Here is a 19,492-nt window from a genome sequence, read left to right as displayed (position 1 = left end):
AAGCTTAATACAATAGATTCTTTATTATTCTTTGCATTAGTAACTGTTTACAGAAGAGAAATTGTTGGATCATGTAAATCTTAACCTTCTTACATACATCGTTGTAAATAGTAATAAGAATGAAAAAAAAGAAAATAATGGAGAAAATAATAATTATATTTTATGTTATTCTGTTTGTATAATCAATTGTTCTACATTTATATGATCCAACTTACTAACTATCAACAACAGGATTAAACAAATAAAATAATAAATTCCCTATCTGTTTAGCTGGTAAATCTTTTGTTCAAGAACCACCCTTTCTTTAATATCATGGAACTGTTATAATTAAATAGGACTGCAATTTTCCAAGTAACAAAACGTTCTACTTCTAAATCATTCGGAATTAAAAGTAAAAAAAGAAAAGAACGAAAGTATTAAAACATAGCCTTCACAATAAAATAAAAGACGAAGAGACCTTTCGTCCAGTGCAGCGTTTCAATTTTCGACACACGAAGGTTCGATCGAAATCAACCGGTATCTGGCGAACGATCGATCGGCGCATGAACTCGGTTATCGACTCTCTGATCGCCGTTAACGAAGGTTTCACGGTGGATTTTCGAAAAATCGACTCGTAGCGCGCGCGCTGCCTCGTTCTCTCTCTTTCTTTTTTTCCAACCACGTTATTCTCTTTCTCACTTTAGTACACCCACGCGCAGCGCAACAACGAAACCGGCCGCCGGCTAAGAGAGAGTGTATTTCTCGCTTATTATCCTTTCCTTCGATTTCCTACCGTAAGGAAAAAGAATACAGCTCGGATGCTGGCGGTACGTATCGACGGTATCGTCTGTACCTTCGATGTGTGACTCACGTGTACTCGCCGCAAAAGATTTACAGCTCATTACCGATTTCATAGCCCACAGTCACGATCAATCCTGCCACGGGCGTAACTTTCAAATCCGAACGACCAGTGTCCACGTTTCGTTGCATTTCGCGCCAAAACTGTTTCCCATCTCCCTTACCTTTTTATACAGCTGAGATAGAGAAGGCTTAGTGCTCGGCTCGATTTTCGTTGTTCCTTAAGGAAGTCCAGCGATCGGATAACACCAACGAAGCAGTTTATCTTCTACGAAGCTGTTTGTAATCAACAAGTTCGTTATCAGGAAATCGCGTCTACCGATCGTCTAGAAACACGGATACACTAGGGGGATCCTTGGATTGCGGGTCACCAGTTAAGTCACTAGACCGGACGGACCCGCGGACACAGGTTATTACCGCGACCCCCAGCCACGGCTTGTTACCGGCTACGACGATCGCGACCGAGCATAACACTGGGTGGTCGATGCGTGCACGACAGCCACCGGGTCCCGCGTTAACCGCTCCACGCCAATGCAAATGTCAAACGACGACGATGTTGGCTCGGTTCACCGTCGCGCCAACAGCAGCGGCCGTCGTTCGCGTGGGAGTGTGACATAATACAATAGCGTCGAGTGATTTCTCGATCGTTGCGCCTCGATTTTAACCGCTTGTCACAAGATATACGCCACTTCCGAATTGTTTGGCTACATCAACGACACGACAGCCTCGTCCGGTGCACCTTGCCCTCTGTCTCGATGAGATTTTGAAATTTATCGAGATTAGCAGATCCACAGGTGGAAACGTGCGCTTCGTGCTAGTCAGGCGCGTGTGTCCAACTCGTTCCCGGCAGCCGGCTCGGCTGTCCCTCGCGTGTTCCGTGGTGCACGACTCGAGCGCGGACTGAAATCGAGCGCGCCGTGAGGTGAGCGGAGGTGACTTGCCACTCGACTCGACTCGACTTAACTCGACTCTGCTCGACTCCCCTCGACTCCGCTCGACTCGACTCGGCCCGGTCCGAACCACCAGCGGCCACAGTGGCGGCGCCCCGGCTTTCTATGTTTCTCCCGCGATCTCCTCTACACCGATACCGCGCACAGGTATACTCGTGCATCGATGTAACCACCACGAAGGATGCCCCGTACTCTCCGTCGCATCACCTGGCACACCTATCCTTCTCTCTACTTATACCCTACCTCGAGCTTTGTCGCATCTCTGTTCTCTTCGCGGCCTTCTCTCTGGCTGCTCCGTTCTGTCTGCTCTCCCCGTCGCGTCGCGTCGCGCGACCACGTCCTCGTGGTTACGCCCGTGCATAGGCGGCATCTCCGCGCCATCGCATCGCTCGATCAGTTTTGCCCGGATCCAGGGGGTTGCAATTTTCTACGACGGAAAGGGTAGATCGAGGGCTTTCCGAAATGACAAAATATTTTGAAGAACGCGATGATAGAGTTTAATATTTATTCGTAAGTCTTACAATGAGTCAGGCCCAAAGCAAAAGTTTCCATTCCTGGGATTCGAATACTACTCACGAGAGGCGATGTTTCATTCTATGTACCTATACTTACAAAGTACTCGGATTATGTAAGCTGGTTTCGAAACTCAGGATGAATATCTATAGGATTCAAGTGTATACTTATAAATAATATGTATTTTCAGGTTTAAAGGAATTGAATCTTCTAAATGTAATAGCTATTTGATATTTGAAAGTATCTCTTATGTTTCTCAAATCTATCTTGACTAGGCTCGAGTATACTCGCAATTCAATTAAATTCGAAATATGCTTGGACATCATTAGCAACTGTAACACTAGCCACCGTTTATTTCAACTTATTTCCAAATAATGTATCATAATATATTTATTGCCAAATATGGGATTGAATGTGTTGTTAGTTACCTATGAATATTACATATTATTATGAAACAAAATCAATTAACCCTCGTCCCTCTCAGACGGCGGACCATCATTATTATTGTTTTCTAAATTTTACACTGTTCTCAAAAAAATTATTCTTCCAATATATGAAACCCTTTCATCAGAAAGTTATACATTTAATCTTAAAAGTTAATACTTTTGTATACAGTTTGTAAGTTTGAATCGCGATTGAATCAGACTCCGCTGTTCAAGATTTAATTATGTCTAATTGTTAAATTTTGACCTGAGAAATGTATTAGCCGTCCAAATAATAACTGTTTTTCTTTTACGGATGTTTAATTTAAAATTATTAATGAATTTGCTGATTTGACAAATCCAATTTATTGGAAACTAATAACGTAGGTATCAAGTATCAAGCACGCCTATCTTGGAATACCTATTTTTTTTTAATTTTCCACTTTGACAGACATTCTGATAACAGATGATTAAATTCGAGCTTGGGGAGCATACTTACACCACAAAGAGAGTTGAAAAATTGCAAGAATAAAGTATCTATTGCATGAGCATTGATACGATGCGTTTAACCCAGCATTCTTGAAGGTTTCAAAGAAAAACGAAATACTGTAGTGGAGTATCTATTGTACAACATTACAAGACAATGGAAGCAATGAAAATAACCGGTTGTAAGTTATTTAAGAAGGATTAGCGGATTCCGTTCCGCGACTACTTTCTTTCACATTGTTCCAGGAAAGTATGGCCAATGAAACGTGTTCCATGCAAAACAGTCGCACGTCTATTTAAAAGTGAAATGTTCGATCACTTCTAGTGACATATATAATCAGTGTTCGAGTTCATAAGATCAGCTGAAAAGTCGATTTGCATAAAGAATGATTGAGTCGCAACAATAATAACGTCATATTCGTCAAAATTCATGCGTCTCCGAGATCGAATCCTTATTTGCCTTTTCAATACGCTCATTACTATGATATCAATCAGTAGGTTTCCGCAAAATAACGTGCCGTCATGCTCGCTAATTTCCCGGCAAAATCAGGTATATGTATAACCGATGGATGCGAGTTGAGTTTCTCGCTCGGAATCCCGTCGAATCATCGAGAGACGGTAAGCCCGGAATTTTCCAGCTATCGAGGATACACGAGGTTAACGAGAGCCGTTCGATAATGAACGAGGTCTAAAAGGCTGGGCGCACACGCCCAGCCTCGGGATTGTCCTTTTTGAATTTCCTCGGGCCCCGTAATGCCGGCGTTACATAATTGAAAGCGTAGGAAGCGGATTGATTAACACACGCGAGAGGAGAAAGGTTGCATCCATATAGATTGGTGGTGGCTTTTATGCGAATCGCGAGAACCGACGACTCTAGGAGTCCACGTGGGTGTCATCGCAAGCGCGCGAAAAAAAAAAAAATACATTTAACCGCTAGCGGAGATTATAATGGGCTGTAGCTGGTTGAACCGTCTCCGCTTGCAATATACGACGTGGCTTCTCCAATATCGCGGAAAGAAGAAACGACGTGACAATGAGACGGGAATTACGATTTTCCATCGGAGTAGATCGAACGTATCGTATGTTTTATCCCGTTATTAGTACGATCACGGGGTAATTATACGCTTTACATTCAGCCCGTTTTCTTGCGTTATCGCAACACACACCTGGCTCGCTTTAACGCTTCGTTAACGCTGAACGCTTCGTTACGGGGAACCTTGTTCCACGAAAGTAAGAACGGTCTGGCCGAGCGCGCTAATTATCGGGAAACACGAAACCCGCGACAGCCATGGCCAACTGTAATTCAATTCGACTATAGATTATAGAAGTGTCAGTATTTGAGAGATATTATTATTTTAATAAAAGAAATTAATATGTTGTTCATGTACACCGGTGGAATTAATTCTGAACACATTGAATAGAAATATTCTTTATTTCATATTTGTGCAGAAAATGTATATTCTGCTGTGCTAAATTGATACCGTAATGTTTTTATTGTAATCTATAATGTTTATACTTAATATTTTCACATGATTTGGTTTGTAAATGTTTTAAAATTTTTATTTAAAAAAATCTCAACTGTGTTGTTATTTTTGTTTTTGCCTCCGACAACACGAAACATCGCATGATGTGAAATAGCCAATAACAGAATGAAAGGATATCCAACGAAATATTAATTATTTTCCGCCTCCTTTGATGTGTTAAAATTGTTATTTTTATTGTATATTAACTGTAAGTATCGCTGTAAATGGTCTTTTTACTGATTTTTTTATATAAGCGACGCCCTAAAATTAGAAAACCATTGAATAGAATATAAAATATAAATGATTGTATATTAAATAATTTGAATATATGCGAAATTTAAGTAAAAATTTAAAAGTGTCCAGAATTAATTCCACTAGTATACATTCCCTTTTATAAGTCGCAAAACACTAAGATCTGAACCGTAGATTTAATTGTTTACAATTTCATATGTTGTTGTATTGGCAATAGTTTTGTATCTATGCACGATATAATCTCAAAGGCACACTTGCAACAGACTAGTAACCTAATTTTAACTACATCAAAATATGATTTATAGGAAAAATTGTGTGCAATTGTTAGGATTTATGAGATTCTCGATGTGTTCTACGAGAAAATGATTTGACGAAATCATCATTACACACAACGGAGGAGTGAAAATGGCGTTAATGTCCCGGATTAGCCAGATAATCATTCAATTAAACATATCGTAGCATATAAAAATAAAACTTTGAAGAAATAAATTATGCAAGATGAAATAGCTTATTTGTGATACTAGGTCATTCTACATAGTAGCCTTTATCCCTAGAATATAACGTCAGTCTGGTGGAAGGCATATGTTGGAGATGTCAAGCAATTATAAACGAAAATAGAGACTGGAATTTCATATTATAATAAAAAAATTACATCATAAATTAAGCTGTACCTCCTAAATATTTTCTGTAATATTTATTATGATTAATATGGACGTATGTGATCAGACATATTAAAACTGTAATTACTAAGAATACAGCCTATCAGTCAAACTTTTTGAAGCTTTGAGACATATTAGTTCATGTGATGCTGAATAAAAATCCTCATTGACCCCCTCCCACTCTCCCTACTAAACTTCATGGATCCCTTTAGCCACTAGGTCATTGGTTCCCAAGCTTATTTAGGATGCGTCCCCATATTTTATTCAGCGCTCCCCTGAAAATCTGCCTCCTTTAAGTGAACAAACAGAAAGGTGCAGTGACAAATTTACACCCCTAGTAGCACCTAAGGTTACTAACCTCAGATTAAGAGAATTCCTGTTTCCCCTATATCACCATTTCTCCTAGGGAAGACTAATTTGTTCGCGAGTGTAATACATGGATCCATTACCATTTTTGTATACTTCATAGCACTTGCATAAATTATGTTTATTAGTGTTGCTATTATCAGACGTTAAAATAAATTAATTTTTGTATTTAAATATCAACGACTATTCTACACATAAGATTTCTCCAGCAATGCAGAGTACATAAGTCCGTTAGTGTATCCGTTTATTATTATTTGCATATTTTGAAATAACTGAAGTGCATAAATGTATGCAATTAAGTAAAACTTTTACGCAGTTGTATGTAATGTGTCAAGATAGGAATAAAGTTTGAATGAAAGAAAGCATTGCACGAGTCTGTTGTTCGCAACACGTGTATTACAAATAGCCCGAGCTAACAGCAAAAAGAGGTATGCGTGAAGGGGGTCAACGCGTCTAAATCAAAACAATAAACGGAAGAAGAACGACACTCAAAGAACCGTAAAGTAAACCGAGAAAAACATCACGCTCGGCCGGCCTTCGTTCACCTGCTTGTACGCGGACAAAACAGCGAGTAAGTGTAGTGTGCTCGTTAATGCGTTAGGAAGCGAATAATGTCTGTCTATGGATATAAATATTTATACGATTCAGACGGACCGTGATAAAAAAGAACTGATACAACAGTAGCCCGCCATGGAGAATCCCGTGAAAATGAGCATAATGGAAAAAACGATTACTCATACCAGCCAACTCGGAGAAAATGCTTATCGGTAAAATTAACATACCGCGAGTTGGTGATTTATTGCACGAATAACGACAAGTCAATTCCGTTTTTATACATGGGATACCTACGGCCTTAGAGGCGAGACTTGAGGCGCACGTATTAATACGATAAAAGGAATTGATGATTCTTTGAGTAAACGTATTAATTGTAAGATGCGGTGAATTATTAATTTCGTTGAGTAACTGTGATTTCGATAATAAATTAATATCTTGTTTATAATACCTTGTATACAATCCAGTAATTAACTTGTAATGTTAGAAGTCTGGATTAGGTACTAAAGGATTGTTTGGGAAATTCCGTATTAAGCTACCAATGGTCTTTAACACTTTGAATGCCGCAATGAAAACGGTCGTGTCTAGTAAAACACTGTACAATTACAATTATTCAGAATAATCCTTCCATTTTTCAATTTGTCACGTTGACTTAATTTATACATGTGTGATGCTTAAATTTCCATAGCAATTTATTATCTACATTATTGGAAATTCTATCACTTGTCTAATTAAAAATTTTTTTTTTTAATTTTTAGCAATGAGTAGAGAAATGGTTGATTAGCGTCGTCCCGCTGCCAATCGATTCCTCATTTGACGTTCCTGAGAGCGAAGGTCCTCTCACCGACAGAACACGTAGAAACGTGGTGTTTCCGACCTAAAGTGATTTTACGGCATGGCGGAGTGTGCGGAGAAATTTTCAAAAAAACCGCTAACCTGAAACTTAACGGAACATGATTAGGTAAACAAAAATAAAAGTGAGTTTAAGAATACATATTCTAAACACCATGTACTGCCGAGCTGCGCACATGATATAATAGCCAAGCGTAAATGTCAGTACAAAGTTTTAAACTGATTTAAAACAGTCATGGATGTTAGTCACCCAAGCTACATCCTCATCATTGGAAAAGGAACCTTAATTTTGAAGGGTATGGCATCCCTATGAAAGGAAAGCGTGGATCTAACCAGGGGGTTTGCATGATCATTAACGTTATATGTAATTGGTGATCATTTTAGAAATGTATTCACCAAGAGTTGGCATAGATGACATTTCGTGCAGGACTACGGTGGAGAAGCGCCGCGGTTTATTTAGAATCATCTTTAAGATTTTGTTTTGAACAATCTGACATTTTTTCCGAGTTTTCATAGAATTTTCATTAAAACCGACCTAATGCACATTTTCTAAATATTTAACCTGATTGACACTTAATTTGTGACAAATGTGAGGAGTTAAGAAGCCAGCCACCTTGATCGTTTTGATGATGCGGTCGTTAACCGCTGCCATTCAGTTTAATCTTTGGTCCAGGACAACCCCTAGGTAGTGTACTTCCGATGACCATGGTATCAAGTTGGCTCAACTTGGAACGCCGGATGAACAGGATTGCCTCCGTTTTATCAGGATTTATGACTAGCTTCCAAGCCTTAAAGAAGTCCAGAATGGAATTTAGATAATTTTTCAGCCGTGTGACGAGTGTAGATATGTAACTGTGAGGAGGAGGAAAGAATTGCAGTGTCATCTGCGAATAACGCGAGAAGGCAGTTAAAGGCGGAATCACTTGTCTAATTAAAAATATCCGTACTAGCTACTTTAACCCTCGGATGGCGAACCATGGAGAGAGTCATAATTTTTGTTTTCACAACTTTTACACCGTTGTTTTAAAATTATTCTTCGAATATATGAAACCCTTTCGCTTAAAAATTATACAATTATATACCTAAAATTCACTTTAGGTTCATATTAATTGTATAAGTTTTGTAAATTTGAGTCACGATTGACCCAGACTGCGCTATTCAAAGGTTAAATTATAGATAGCAGCAATAAAAAAATGTTGTGAAAACAATGACTGTAAGGAAAAGTAAGATTTGCAACTTCAATCAGGAGCACATGAAGAACTATTTCATGGTAATATTGTGCTTTATACAATATATTGAAACGGAACCTAGGTGGTCCTATCATTCGATGCCACTTTTCAAGGGTTTAAGTTACGACCTCGCTGTACTACAGTGGCGATTATACAAAAACATAATATGCTGCGGACACCTATGCTGCGTAGAGGATCCTTAGAGAATGTAAATGTGTACGCATCGTCAAAGCTTGCTTTCTGTTGTAACGATTGCGTCGATATTATTCTTTTTTAATTTTCTCGCTATGCAATCTCTTGGACTAAGCGTAAGGGTAGGAGGCTTCCACCATTTGCCTTCAGTTTTAGGAGAACCCAGAGATAGCCTGAAAAGAAGTCAACATAAACATTTTTGCGATAACTAAACGAAGCCTACCTTGTATCCGAGTGTGCTTAATACGCACAAAAGGAAAGAATCATCATACTTCTGAAAACATCGATAGCTACCTCGTAACGGAGAAACCCAGAGACCTATTCTATTTAACCAAGTCCGATACCTAGGAGGCGGTCGTAACGTTAACATCGTCAGCTCTGTTCTTCGAACAGCATCAATACGTGTAGCAAACAATCGTCAGTGTTGTTCCAACAAGTGCTGATAACTCTCGTCAGCGAGTTACTTCTGTGAGATCGAAATGATGTCGAAGGGATTTAGAAAAGTCGGTACAAGGACATGGACGTTCTGCGGAAACAGTAGGTTCGGTCGAAAACGAAACAGACAGAAAGAAACGTGGTGAAAGAAGGTGAAACGTGGATTAACAAAATGGGGATACGTGGAATCGAGTGAAAAACAGCGTGGAAAAAAGGGGCAGATGGGGTGGGGGATGGTTAGTTTAGCGAGAAGACTAAAGGAGCAAGGGGAAAGGAAGAGAGAGTAGCGACGAGAGAGGGATATGGTACAGCGCAGCGAGTGGCATGCATTCTCGCGCACACGCTGCCTCCCCTCTAGCGTGAACGCTCGCGTGCTCGCGTGCACGTGCAAAAAGGTAGGTATCATGCACGTGTGCGTGTACAAAGTAGGTCCACGAGAGCGGAGGAGACGGCGAATGAATATCGCCGTCCCCTCGCGAACGGTGCGACCAATCCGCGCGTAGCGCGAGCTGCGTGAAGGCGGAACGCGGCCTCTTCGCGTATATCTGCGTATTTATTATTCAGTTTGCAAATACCTGGCAAAAATGATCTCTCTCCGCGCGGCGCGGTGGCGGCGGCAACGGCGACTGAATGTGCCTCGCTCTTTCAAACCGGCCCGTATCGGCCGGGAGGTGGAGTCAGAATGGTTGGAACAGACCACCGACAACATATCGACCGTTAATTTGTTAGAAACGCCACCGGCACGGACGATTGCAACCGTGTACTTACGATTAGTTAGTGCTAGAGATACTGGACGGCAGGTATTCGCTACGATCAGTTAGTTTGCTTTTGTTAGGAAAAGTTTCGTGATATGCTCAGAATATCCGTTGTTCTTTTAGTCCTTATCGGACCTAGCTTTCCCTAGGGTATAAAAGAAGGATCTAACTGCTGTAACTTATTCGTCCTTGCCAGTGGCGGCTCCTAGATAGTGGTGGAGCTGCAGCAACAAAAGTAAAAAAGATCAATATGATTTGAAAAAATTATATCGTCAATAAAAGTAAAGGTAATTAATATTTAGATAAATTTTCCGATATAAATATGTATAATAAAGTAATTTTATACTGGAGATGCTGCAGCTCTGGAGCTCTTATAATCGAACCACCACTGGTACTTGTCCTTTATACATATATATGTATAATATACAGTGGGTGATCACATTATTAGAGCCATGGTATGGAAAATGGGTTTTTCGTGTTTGTGTAGAAATAGAGCCACAATTTTAAGGTTTTTACATTATATAACTTTTAATCAATAATCCTCCACTATTAATATACAAAAAAATATTTATAAAAATAAACAAATACATTTAAAAGATTATATTTACACATGTATGTTAGTATTTCGTAACGCCGCCTTTTGCTGCAATTACTGTCTCAATTCTTTTCGGTATACTTTCGATGCATTTTAAGCAATTCATTTTGTTTGCTTTATTTCTAGCCCATACTTCTATCAAACGTTCAATCAATTGACATTTATTACTAATAATAAATATTTCCACAAATTTTCGATGGGGTCGAGGTCCGAAGAATTTCTGGGCTAGTCAAGAACTTTCACTTTTTTCAACTGTGTATCATCATTTTACAAGTATCAATACATCATAAAAAGATAACAAAAACTCTGTTTAACTCGGTTTTCATTTAAGAATTAATGATATTTATTTAAAGTCATCAATTTATGCGAGTGGCTCTAATAATTTGATGTCAATTTTTGTATGTCATATGAGAAGAGAAAAGTCTACGTTAAGATTTCTTAAGTTTTCTCAAAATCAAAGGTAAGTGGTAGAAGGCTCTTCCCCCTACCCTTACCCTTGGCTAAAGAAAAATTACATTCCACCTAATGTAAGTGTACAACCTCGTCCATAAGACTATCAACATTACGGTAGACTACTCACCTGATGTTAAAGTGATGACTTTTGCTATGGCATTTTTCTTGGAGATTTATGTTTTCAGACTTACCATAACTACCGTTTTAATCCCTAACTATCACAGCTTAGAAATATAACATATACATAGAACTTGGCAGAGTGAAACTTAATCCTAGGTTGGCATATGTATTCACGTAAATGCTTGAACCTAGTGTCATGGCATTAAATGTCGTGATTTACTACCGCATGAAAACGTATCTCAAATCGTGATTTTTACTACTACCACACAAACTGTCGTGTCGTTTTTATATAACATTGAAAGCCATGGCATTTTTTATCACGACATGGTATCATTTTTGGGCAGTTGATTTTGCATAATTCGGTATCATCAATTAAATTAGATAACAACGCTACGACAAAAGTCATAATTATTGATGAATACTTTGCATTCCGGTAATTGTTGCACTAATCGCATTCAGCGGCGAATCAACGAAGGGGCTAAAGGGGGCTGCACCCTCTGGCCTCAATTTTCAAGGAACCCCCTTTTTTACCTTTTCATTTACTGTGTCAAAAAATTCCAAATTTTGGAATTAACTACAATTTTGTAAATTTTGAACTCAATTATTATTGCAAAATAAATCCTCAATTTTACATTTTTCAACTAAGTTTACCAACCCAGGGCCCCAGAAATCTTAATTCGGTCCTGATCACAGTTACTAAAAATCATTAAGTAATACTCTTTTTATTATGGGTACAATTAAAAGCTCTGAGTACCTGTAATTTTCTAATTATTATTAAAGTAATAAGATGACGTTATTAATCGAGTGTCCTTTAAATTGTATAATTGCCACACGTATGAAACAACTCGTAAGTTCGAGGCCGTTTCGATGAAGACATCAATGCGAATTTTTTTCAAAGGCTCACAGAAGACAATGGCGAGTGAGACTCCGATAGTCCGGTAACAACGGGACTCGAACAGTAGCGGATTATTCCGCGACTCTGAAGCATCGAACAACGCTCCTGGAAACGGTTCCAAGCACTTCGATAGACCTCTGCTGCATTTGAATGCGATCGATATTGAAATTAGAGTATAAGGCAATCGTAACATTGATATGTACTGAGATACACAGGAGTTAGTAATTTAGAAACGGAAGAATTGTTCAAATTTTCTTCTAACATTCCGTCAACTTACCCTCAGACTTAATTCTTATTGTTGGTTTTATTTGACCTGTTCTTTCGATACCTTGTTATTAACAACGTTAAGTTTCTGAAAATAATTATTATACGCTTAATTAAATAAATTCTGATCGTTTAACATAGAACTTCGGGCATTCAATGTACATTGAATTTTAAATTGAAAAAAAAATGAATAGATAACGAATGCAACATAAACCAGCGTATACAATCATTTTTTATCATGCCAAAATTCAATGTATATTTCAACAGAAAAAATAATATTATAAATTCGATAATTGAAATTGTGGTAATTGAAACCTGTAATTTTGACCTGTTTGGTAATTCGAGTGTTATGTATAATAATATGTTACTATACTTCGTCCAACTTGAATATAATGGAAACATAAAAGTAAATATGTGAATCAGATATAATGCAATACATTTTTTATATTACGTTATTACATATTGAATGGTGACTTCTAAAACATTCGACGACACAGAAGTACCGCAAGATAGTACTTGAAATATATTAATTCGAAACTTAAGATTTGATGAAAACCACATAAAGGTTTCATCAATATTCTCAATATAAATTGAGTGATTCTTCATTGGAATAAACAATAAATGAATGAATTTACAGCTTAATATTATTCATTAGCACATATCAGATATGAACTAAAGAGTATTTGAAGAAATTCATGTTTGACGGACGTCTTTCTAAAAATGGTTTAAACGTGTTCAAATGATTATAACGTTATACAAATAGATATAATTTTAATTTGGGAGCCTGTACAATCTTTTCCTACAGGAAGAATTTGAATAATTTTTACAGTTAACAATTAACATTTTTGCAATCTGAAAATTCTAACTTTTTTTCAAAACACAATTTTTCGAAAATTAAAGACCAATGGAGAAAAATGATTTTCAGATTTATAATCAGTGCATAAAAATGTACAAGAACCACTCGTTAGTTATTGTAAAACAAAATGCTGTAAACTGTAAATAGAGTTTCAATGAGCCTTATCACTTAAGTCCAATTCTACTACAGTAATTTTATAATTTAAGCTTTTTGCTTGCTACTATAGGGATGTGCGAGTTCTCCAAAAATATAATATCTAGCGGGTCCCGAAAGTAATCTACTATAAGTTCATTTGTTAATATACATACATATGTATATGTCTGCGTGTTGTATGATATAGATTTCAAAATTCTTATAATTGTATTATAAGTACTAGAGGTGTGCGAGTAAGTACTCGAATTTCGAGTCAAACAATGATCGGTCGGTCGAGCCGAGTCGAGCGCTTGAATTTGCCGAGCTACTCGAAATCGATGAACTGTTTGAAACAAAAGCGAGTTACTCGAATATTCGAGCTGAAAATTCATCTTCAAGTAAATCGATATTTTACGACGGCTCGAATATTCGTGTAGTTCGATTTTTTCGAGTAGCTCGCTTTTGTTTCAAACAGTTCGTCAATGTCGAGTAATTCGGTAAAATTCAAGCGCTCGACTCGGTTCGAACAATCGAAGCAAGTTCAGCTCGGCTTGTAAATTACGAGTACTCGCACACCTCTAATAAGTACCTGCGTTCGTTTACGATCGGAAAATTTCGGGCTTTCAATAAGATTTTCAGGAGCTCAACCAATCCTACATAATTTTTCTCGATCCGACCCGATCTCGGAATTTCGGGTACCCGCAAACTTTCAACAATATTAATGTTACTTAAATTTTTTTTTTTTTTTCAGCTATTCCCTTACGTTTTTTTGTTTGTTCCAAACCCATTCCTACATTTACATTCCATTCTGATACGCTTTTGATACTTTCATTCTACGTCATTATCATTGTCAGCTTAAATATCACTTATAATCTTGATATTCTATGTTACTGCATTCTTCCCTCATAAAACCAATATTAAAATCTCGATTAAATTGCTCGCTTAAATCTTGATTAAACTACTTTTGTAAAGCATATTTGTCGCTATTTTCAATATTACGAGGCTGTTTTCAGCGCCGAATTAAGGGAAGGTTTGACTTTACAAGGAACTTCATTATAAGCCTTCTATTTATTTGTTAGTCAAAAAATATTGCATTGTATTTTCTTTATTGTAGCCCTTTTTCTTTGAAATTAAATGTTACTTAATTTTATTTAGAATAAAGTTTAATTTGTCAACCAAGTCTATAACCCAGGGAGTCCTCGAGGGCTTGATGGTCCCAGGCCCCAGAAATCTCAATTCTGTCCTGGCTGTGTTTCATATACAAAACACACACCGAAATAAGTATTCTGACTTTTAATTCACCGTCTTAAGTAACCATGATGATTACCAACGCCATGCCTACGTCTCAAGGAACAAACTAAATCAACGTTTGCTACGTGACAAAATATCAAAAGCCTATGGTATAAAGCAGTGGTTCGCTTCGTTGAAATGACTATCTCGCGCGAATTTTTCTATGAACGTTACTCAAGACAACGTACGTATTCCGACATTGTCCGTTAACGCGATGCGTCTAGTACACTGGCATTGTATTCCATCGTAATAGATTCACGATCGTAGGATAATCAAACGAACTGTAAAAAGGAATCGGTTATATTCCCCGCACGAAGCCGATGTTGATAAGGCGTACAACCAAGTGATTCATTTCCCTAATATGTCTACGCGTCGAATGATAATTGAGTATACCGTTTACGCATCGATATTTCCCGTGCCCCGGCCTCCTAACTGGAGTCTGTTCGTTCAAATTTCCTTCTCACAGAGAAAGTAAAATTACGTCACGGTACGCGTTCAACCGTGAAAAAAAAGAGGATCGTCGTTGCCCGTCGCGTCGCGTCGATGCGAAACACCGGCACCTATCGTTGCTTTCCTATGCCTGTCTGCATTTGCTCTAGCCATGGTCATTTACACCTTCCTCGCGTGTTTCTTGCACGCCATAACATTTCCGCACACCACGATATCATCTCCTTTCTTCTATTCGCCTTGCAGGTTCTTTGAAGTTCGTCTGTACTTCCTGATCTTAAATACTTGAGGAAACGGCGATTTGATCGGCCCTCGAGTTTCTTCTTTCTACGAACCAGTCTGGGAAGGCAGCTAGTTTATCGGATAAACTGTAAAATACAATCTTCTTGCAAGGGTGTAGATTTTTCATTGGATGGAGGAATAGAGATCGATGATTTTCTAAGTGGATTTTAAATCACCGAATAATGAACGGAGCTAGTAGTGCGCTCCACCAATGGTCAGACGGACACCAAATTCGTTAGAGCGTCACGGTGTTAGCGATGGTCTGAAGAGCAAAATCAAAGTAATGATACTGTTTAAAAAAAAATTATTATTCCTGTAATTTGATTATTATTTTGGCTAAAGAAATAATTAAAATTTCAATTTAACTGTCTTCAGTTTGTTAATTATATTTTACTTTTGAGCCACTCATTGGTGTAACTAACACTTTTTTCTAGGGTGGGCTAGGTTTTTTAGAAAATTTGAAATTTTGGGATCTTTGGGGTCTTTAGAATTTTAAAATATTGAAAACCTGAAATTTTTAAATGTTAAAATTTTAGCATAATAGGAGAATCGCTTTACATTGGGGGGGGGGGGGGGGGGGTGTAAGCTCACCCTAGCCCCCATTTACTTATGTCAATAGAGTCACTTTTGAATATATTTAATAGGTGCTTTGCCCAACAATTTCTAGTTGAAAATATCAACAGAACCATCCTCGCAAAAAAAGAATTATGGTGTAATGAAAATCGTTAGCTTAAAGATATAAAAATTCAATCATGAGTAGGTCAAGACGACTGATTGTGAATTGTAAATGAAATATTCTGTAGTTCAAAGATGGTATTACGTTTTAAAAAGTTTCAACACTCCAAAACTAATAAATCATTAGATTTTTAAAAGCTTTCAAGTTTAATAAAATTTTCAAATCTTTGAAGTGATTCGAAATTCTACAATGATATTCCTCCAGCTTTTTATTAATTTTATCAATCCGTCGAAAGTAAAACAACAATTCGTTCACACGTGAAAACGATGTTAAAAGAATAACTGCAGAGCTACAAGCGTGACGAATTATAAAGCATAACCACTGATGTATATCTTTGGATAACGATTCGCGACGCTAAATGACTTCGATAAATCATCCACAATCAATACCTCCTTGAAAGTACGATGACTTGATGAAACGTTTAAGGCCCACTCGTGAGACACAAATTTTTTCTCACAAATTTCGTTACAGAGACGTTTAAATTAGACTAACAATATAAGAAATTTTAATAATTAATAATTATAATTATAGTGTCCAAATTTGTAATATAGGCCACTGCAAGTTCGTTATTTGATAAATGAAAAATTGAATATCTTCAATAAATTTCCCATTTCTGCATTTCAATTCAATGATTTGGACGTTTCTATATTTTAAACATAAGATAAAAAATTATTTTTTTTGCAGTCTTTATATGATTTCTAGCTATCTTTTATTTTTCACTCATATTTCATTAGACTGTTTAATTAGCAACATCAGCCTTTCGATTCTTTCTCCGCAGCTTTCTTCACTTCATTTCTCCTCGAAAATGCACAGTGCAAAGTTCACGGCATTTTACGCCCTACTTCCTCCGACGCTCGTACCTTCAAACCGTAACGGCAACCTCTCCCCTGAGGTGAAACGCGACGAATTAGAATCTGCGAGGTTTCACAAACGTCACACCCAATATAACGAACGGCCAATTGCTCTTTGTAACCAGTGACGGACGTTTTCGTTCCGAGAATCCATTTTTCCTCGACACGTGGAACACGTTAGCGAGCCTCTTCCGGTCGCGGGAATGTTCAGGTCGGATTTTCCAGGTGAATTATTTACGTGTCTGCTCGTGAAAGCCAGGTCTTCGGCCTCTCTTTCAAACTTTCATCGTCGCCATTTCAATCATTCGCCTTATTCTGTAGATCGTTATGCAGTATCATACCGGTCCCCCTTTATTTTCTTTCATCTTCTTCGACGATGATCAGCTCGATTCGTTATCGCGACTTTCATCGATCTCCTTGTTTCTTCATTACTCTTCATTATTTCACTTGTATACTTGCATCGTGTAATTACGAAGACAAAGATTTTAACGCTCTTGTATTAATTAACGTTAAATGTGTTGGATGATTCTAAAAGTTTTGGTAGGTTCGTGTTGTGGGATTGAAAAAAATTAAACACTTTCATCTTCTATAATCTACACATATATTATTTATTATATGTAAGAAAATACTTGGAACTAAGCACATATTAAACTCTTAAAATAATTGGAAAAAAATATAAATTGCATCATGCATGAACATTAAAACGTAAAACCATAATTTCTGATAAGACAAAGAACTAAAACGCGAAAAGCTTCAGTTTCAACAGAAAAAAATATAACGTCTCTTTTTCATTTCACTCAGTCCGCCGATCTCATTGTCAGTCATCTAATATATCAAAAGCAAAATTTGCTACGCGCAATCCCATCAGTTTATGAGAGATGTCATCGCTTTTATGACAAGAGAGGTTATACACATATTAGGGATGTATAAAAAGTTTCATCATTTTTAAAGAAACTTTCTCTGTTAATATTTTGCAGATCATAAAATATTTTTAATTATAATATTTCGCCATTTGTCGATCAAAGAGCTCTTTTTTAAAGTGGATAAAATCACTGTTGAACTGTCAATAAATTAGTAATTGATACTTTTAATATTGTGAAATCCTTTGAATTGCACTGCCTCTTGAACAGCGGAGCCTGGGTCAGCGGTAACTCAAACTTTCAAAATATATAACAGAGATATTAACGTAAAATTAAATATATAATTCTTAAACGAAAGGGTTTCATATATTGGAACAATAATTTTATTTTATTAGAACAATAAAAGAATAATGCAAAATTTAGAAAGTGAAAATAATGTAAAGTACAAGATTAATACATATTAATGTTAAGGAATACATATTCAGACTCTGATTACTAGGGATAGTAAATTTACTACTTTATATTTAATAGTAATGTTTTTCAGTCATTTTCTCTTTTTTTTCAATTATTCGAGTATGTGACAGGCAACCTCTTGACAGATTTCAAATTAACTAAAATAACAGTGTTTTAAAATATAACTTATGTATCAACTTTGAATCTAAAATTCGATGCAAGCGATTATATGTATAAACCGCTCATTAATGTTCTGCCAATGAGCATAAAAGCAAATAGCCTAACAGTGGCAATAAAGCCTATGAAATAAAAAATATAGATGTGCGAGAAAAAAATAATATTAAAACTGTATAAAGAGATAAAATCGTGCAAGCAGGTTTCCGAATATCGATTAGGTATAAATTCATTATCGTCATCATCATCTCCGAAATTTTTGTTCATTCTTGAATACGGGCATCATCATTCTCGTCGTTAACACGATGCCAGTTACCTTTTTCTAACGTTCTTTATTTTTCTCTTCAACATCGTCGACGTACGTTCTAGCTGTCGACCTCGTCGAGAGGGGTCTCCCATCGTCGTTTCACCTCGGCCGTATGCCCTCCTCCTCGCTAGGAAATAAGAAATTTTCTTGAGAGATGCGAGCGTTTGCGAGGGAGGAGGCCTAGCCAAGCGAACATAGTTAATTTAGATTGTATCGCGTGAGAAGCAGGAAATGACGAAATATCCTGAGTGCTGACTTATACACGGCGTGGCGCGGCGCGGTGTATCGTGTGTGCCTGGCTTGGGCCTCTCCTCGTTCCTTCCTCGTCCACGTTGCTCTTCGACTCCTCGCGACCTCAGCCCCTTCTCGACACGCAAGGATGATACTTTTTTTCCTATCCTCTCGCCACCCTATGCATCTATTTTTATGTTTTCTGAAGCCACGCTTCCGCCCAATCTAACCGTGAGAATTTTTCCTATCTCCCTCCTTGGTAATATTCTCTTTTCGCGATTCAACTGACCGATCGGAGATAACTGCTCGGTTAATTCCTCGAAATTTTCCGTTCGATTCGGAATGCTTCGAGTTTTCGATTTTTTTTCCCTTTCAGAATGGACGACGACGAAAGAAATGTCGAGAATGATTTTAGACGACTAGAGTGTTTTCGCAGCGGGCACAGGCGGATATGACGCAGGAATAATTTGTCACACGCGATTGGAGACAGAGAGCATAATGAAGGCTCGGGTTACGAGTAGGG

General features: G+C 37.5%; 1 protein-coding gene across 2 annotated transcripts in view; it reads right to left on the bottom strand.

The window, feature by feature from the left end:
- The window catches only part of LOC114877517 (putative transcription factor SOX-15), a 101,516-nt gene extending 99,753 nt beyond the window's left edge, over positions 1 to 1,763 (bottom strand). For both annotated transcript variants that reach the window (XM_029190184.2, XM_029190186.2), the window contains exon 1: positions 1,002 to 1,763. The gene's annotated coding sequence lies outside the window, so the exon portion shown is untranslated. The remainder of the gene's footprint in view (positions 1 to 1,001) is intronic.
- Between the last annotated feature and the right edge of the window lie 17,729 nt (positions 1,764 to 19,492).

The sequence above is a fragment of the Osmia bicornis genome, chromosome 6, assembly GCF_907164935.1.
Source record: "Osmia bicornis bicornis chromosome 6, iOsmBic2.1, whole genome shotgun sequence".
Lineage (NCBI taxonomy): Eukaryota > Metazoa > Arthropoda > Insecta > Hymenoptera > Megachilidae > Osmia > Osmia bicornis.
Note: the sequence above shows the minus strand (reverse complement) of the source record. Positions and strands in the feature narration are given on the sequence as shown.